At 41.2% G+C, this 5700-nt stretch overlaps 1 pseudogene; it reads right to left on the bottom strand.

Moving 5' to 3' along the window:
* Positions 1–3200: 3200 nt before the first annotated feature.
* Positions 3201–3318, bottom strand: LOC126482449 (5S ribosomal RNA; annotated as a pseudogene).
* Between the last annotated feature and the right edge of the window lie 2382 nt (positions 3319–5700).

Genomic DNA, 5700 nt, shown 5'->3' with positions numbered 1-5700 from the left:
GCATCACACATTCATCCATCGGCCGCCAAAGTTTAAAATTTTGCATTTTCCGTCGATATCTGTATGAACTTCAATTTGTGACCAATTTGCATAGCTCCTTTTATTTTTGGGTAGTGTCGCATGGCCGTATGGCATTGTATACAGGGAGGCCTCAAAGAATTGTTCAGCCACATAATTTGAAATTGTGTTCTTTCTTCACACATATTCCATTTCCACACAGTATATGAGTGCTGTATCTTAAAAGTATCTGTTGAGTGTATGTTACTGTAATGAATTTGCATAATGTGATATTAGGTTTGTGCTACATGATGATGATGATGATGATGATGATGATGATGATGATGATGATGATGATGATGATGATGATGATGATGATGATGACGACGACGACAATGGTGACAGGAGAGGGTGAAAGCCGGTGCCGGCACAGAGCATACTCCTCTCTTATAGCGCTAAGGGACCGCCTAGCTTAACATCTCCATCTGACGAACGATCATGATCAACAGTGTCACATGAAACGCCACAGAGAGGTCTAACATTTAATCCACGACGATGGAGCAAAATCTGGTAACGACGAACTTAACACCACCAACTCTCTTCCCCTTGCCGCCCACATAATAGTGTAAATTTCCTCTGCCAGGATTCGAACTGGCTACCTTCGTCACCATAGAGGCATGAATTAGCGGACTCAGATCATATAACGTAGTATACAAGATGAAAACTCTTTCAAACCGTCTTGTTGACGATGTCTTGCACTGATGTATAAACTGCAGGCTACAACAACTTTTTCTTCTGTAAAGGTGTGTGCTAGTGAAGATGGATATCTGCCCCGAGACTGGTTATCCTTATTTGTGTATAAGTTACGTTCTTGTAAGTTCGACGATTTCTGAGTCACAATGACGTCCTTACTGTTATCTAACCAGACGTAAAAAAATATACAAATTAGGCCTACTGACTGTTTACGCGTAACGTACAATTAACTGCATATCAGCAGAAATAGCATTATGAAAAATAATATTGTTGTAACACTCTACCTAGGAAGCTAGGGTTACGAACTTTTGTGAATCTGTTCAAACAAATAAAACGCTGAGTAATACAATCAGGATAGTGATTTAAAATAGCTATAATTGTGAAATTAAATTTGTACTCTATGTTACTGTAGCTGTTCGGTGTGCGCAAATCTAATTATTGTATGAGGGATGTTTGTCCTATATGTTAGCCCTCGAATACAACCGGTCATCTACACGGAAATACAGGAATTACACGATTATTGGGTTATATTTAAACACTAAAACTGTGAAAGATTAATTTTATTTTACTTTTATCCAATTGTTTCTCATTTGTCAAAGCAAAATGTAAGCGATATCTTGCAGTAGATCTCTCCATTGTTGAGAAAAGTGGTTTCGGAATGTTGCAAATGTATTTCGGTAGTGCGACTCTTGACATAGTAGCTACCTTTTTTTTATTGACATTATCTAACCTACTTTTATTGAACGTGCTGATGTCATAAAAACTACTGTGCTTAGCTTACTAGCGTAACACTTGCCGGTTCATGCATCTCTGAAATGTAACTGACATGCAATGAAGCCATCCAAACAAATATACCGGCACACTTTTTTTTCCATATCAGTCAAATCACTTCAAAAGATACGCTTTACATGCAAATTAACCACATCTGCATTTTGTTGTTAGCATTCATCGCTCTCTGTGTCGATGACAATTGTGTCGGGGTTATTGGCAGATAGTATGTCAATGGCTGCCTCACTTACCGACATTACCGACGGGTAACAGCGCATTGTTCATTTGATGCACCGGTTTAGAAAAGCTTTGGAATGAGGGTGTGATCGTCGCATTCAGGTTTCATTATTTAAATAGATTCTCTCCACATCTGCTGTACTGCAGCGGGTACCGAATGGTTATCAAAATTATCGAGAGATACAGTGTCTAGAAGCCATAGTTTTCTTGAGATGTTAACGCTCACCATTCATACGGTGTACTGTCGTTTCTATTGTAGACATGTAGTCGGCAGTACTCTAGTATTCTAAACTATGGGTAGTTTGTACGTCTTTGTAGTTAACCTGACCAGTGAAATCAAGAGATTCACTGTATAACGACAAGACATATATTAGGACCAGCTGAACGGCGTATAACGTGAGGACATACTATGACATTTTTCTAGAAATCACCTGCGAAAGATCTTAGCGGGTGGAAGTCTTGCTTAGTTACCATGAAGATGACTGTTCCCAAACGATATATATTGTGTGATACTGATGATTTCAGAACTGAGTCAGCGACTGAAACAAACTGTTTTTTAATTACTATCAGATGCGACTCTTTACCGAAGCATCGGCCAAACATAGATAGCGTGAAGCCCATGCGGTGTAGATAAATGATATTTATTGCGAACAAGGAGAACTCTGGTATTGGTCGTATAAATTTGAAACGGATTATTTATTATTGCATATCGATTTCAATCACAGTAATCATCTTCAGTGCAAGTCCAGTGGACTCACAGAATCATGCACGAAATGTAATTTCAAACATAGGCGTTCATAGTGAATAACATGCCAAGTAGCAGGTAAGATTCAAAATTAATAATTAATTATTGGGATAAGTAACAGTGTGCGATGATTCACTATTCAAATTTCCAACAACCCGGATCTAGGTGCGGCGCTTTCGAAAAGAAGCTTTTATATCGCGCTGTGATGTCTGATTAAAGTTGCACAAGTATTCCGTCAGATCCTGATAAGATTTCAAAGTTGTACAGCTTGTTTCAAATGATCCAAAATGTAAAATTTTGAAAGTCACAAAAAAAAACTCAATGTTATCCTATAATTACAATATAGCTGAGTCACAACTGGAATGTCAGCTGACGAATTCCAGGGAGTAAAAACTTTGTAGGGATATGAAATGGAACGATCACGTACTTTTAATCGTAGGTAAGGTATGTGGTAGACTTGTGTCTGGTTTTTTAATAGGATGGCGGGAAAATGCAATAAATATAAAAAAGCACTCTGTCTTCAAGCCCATCGGGACGAACCGACCGCCTATCATCCTCAGCTGAGGATGCGGATAGGAGAGGCACGTGGTCAGCATTCCGCTCTCCCGGTCGTTATGAAGGTTTTCTTTGACCGAAGCCGCTACTATTCGGTCGAGTCGCTCCTCAGTTGGCATCACGAGGCTGAGTGCACCCCGAAAAATGGCAACAGCGCATGGCAGCCCGGATGGTCACCCATCCAACTGCCGGCAACGACCGACAGCGATTAACTTCGGTGATCTGACGGGAACCGGTGTAGCCACTGCGGCATGGCCGTTGCCGAGTAAATATAAAAAGGAGCTTGGAAACAAAACACCCATGCACCTGTTCTAGAATACTGTACAAAGGTGTGGGACCCATACCAGATAGGACTAACGGGGGATATTGAATGTATACAAAGAAGGGGAGCACGAATGATCACAGATTTATTTGACCCACGGGAGGGAGTCACGGAAATGCTTAATAACACGTGGCAGATTCCTGAAGGTAGGCGTAACTATCCATTGAAAGTCAAGTTTCAAGAACCAGCTCCAAGCGACGATTCTAGGACTGTACTACAACTCTGGTCGTAGTTTCACGTCAGTAATTCCACTGTTGACAGCTGTGCATTGCGGTGCTGCGTGTGAGATGATCTATTAGGCAGATAGAAACTGGTAATCATTCATAAAAAGATAGTGATCCAGACGGCATTTGTTCATTCATTACAACAACTGAGATCACGGTCTCTGAGACAAGGCGTCAATTATGAAATTTTTCTTTTTTTCCACAAACGTTGTTCTTGGCAGTGCCAGTTTCGTTATTTGGGCAGAAAATGGTTTATGTTCTTTCTTCTTCGGCACTCGACAGTTATTTTGCTGCCCAATTAACAAAACTTATCTACCGCTAGCGTCTGATTTTCTCATAATGGTATTCATCTACCCTCCATTACCTTGTATTATTTTTATTTATTTTCATCTCATAGCCCCCTTTAAAGACACTATTCACTTCAGCTGATCTTCCAAGGCCTATCCATTTCTGACAGGACTACAGTGTCACTGACAAACCTCAGACTTTTAATTTCTTCTCCTACAAGCCTAATTCCCTTCCCAAATTTCTACTTGCTTTCTTTTATTAATCCTCAGTGCACAGATTGGGTAACATCGAGGCTACAATCATCTCTTCTCAACCTCTGCTCTACTCTTATTTCGTTCGATTTTTATCGGTCCCCAACTTGCAGTCAACCTTCAGCATCATGTGTTTCATCCCTGACACCCTCAAAATTACTGTATTCCAGCGAACCTTATAAAAAGCTTTCCCTGAATCTACAAATGCTGTAAGTTTGCCGTTCTTCATTTTACGTCGTAGGATCGGGTCGCCTCGCGTGAGTCCACATTTCTCCAATATCCTGGCTGTTCTTTGTAACATGACACTTCGAGTAAAAGGTCAAACCACCATTCACAAGTCTAACTATTAAAAAATGTCAGTTTGAGAAATTTTAAAAGTGGTCAACGGTGACATTAAATAATTTTGTGTCTGCTACTTAGCTGGTTTTATATTTTGGCTACATTGTCTTCCCAGTGTTGTCTCTGGATTTTGCTGTACGAAGAATTCTGAAACTTTTCCGAATTTTTAAAGTTCGATGGAATCATACTAATATTCACACTTCTACCTTCCGTATTCGTAAACATGTCAAACAATTGGTTCACGAAAATTACTCCCCGCAATTCCCAAGAGCTGCAAACTCCAACACCATATAAAACATGTCTACTCTTACAAACGACTTCGCCGGCTGTTCTGGCCGAGCGGTTCTAGGCACTTCAGTCCAGAACTGCGCTGCTGCTACGGTCGCAAGTTCGAATCCTGCCTCGGGCATGGATGTGTGTGATGTCCTTAGGTTAGTTAGGTTTAAGTAGTTTTAAGTCTTGGCGAGATCCCGGTGGATGTTCAAGTCCTCCCTCGGGCATGGGTGTGTGTGTTTGTCCTTAGGATAATTTAGGTTAAATAGTGTGTAAGCTTAGGGACTGATGACCTTAGCAGTTAAGTCCCATAAGATTTCGCACACATTTGAACATTTTTTTGTCCATGACTTCGCGGGGTCTGCGCCACTCTCCAACCGCAGACATCATTCCAGATGGTCACGCGGCCAGAACAGGCCCTGCAGGCAATGTCGTGCTATTAGCAAACCAACTTGCTCCCGTCGTCTGCTGCCATAGCCCATTAACGCCAGATTTCGCTGCCCTAGATACGTTCGTCGTACGTCTCACGTTGAATTCTATGGTTATTTCATGCAGAGTTGCTTGTCTGTTAGCATTGACAACTACGCAAATGCCGCTGATCTCGGTCAGTAAGTGAAGGCCTTTAGCCATTGCGTTGTCCATGGTGAGTGGTAGTGCCTGAATTTTGGTATTCTCTGCTCACTGTTGACACTGTGGATCTCGAAATTCTGAATTCGCTAACGATTTCCAAAATGTATTGCCGCTTGCGTCTAGCTCCAACTACTTTTCCGCTTTGAAATTCTGTTAATTCTCATCGAGTGTCCATGATCACGTAGGAAACCTTTTCGCGTAAATCACCTGAGTGCAAATGGCAGCTGCGCCAGTTCGCTCCCCTTTTATACATTGTGTAAGCGGCACTACCATTATCTGTATTTGTGCGTATCGCTATCCCATGTCTCTTGCTACCTC

This window comes from Schistocerca serialis, chromosome 5 (assembly GCF_023864345.2).
Source record: "Schistocerca serialis cubense isolate TAMUIC-IGC-003099 chromosome 5, iqSchSeri2.2, whole genome shotgun sequence".
NCBI classification, from domain to species: domain Eukaryota; kingdom Metazoa; phylum Arthropoda; class Insecta; order Orthoptera; family Acrididae; genus Schistocerca; species Schistocerca serialis.
The sequence above is the reverse complement of the archived record's forward strand: the minus strand, read 5'-3'. Positions and strand labels throughout refer to the sequence as shown.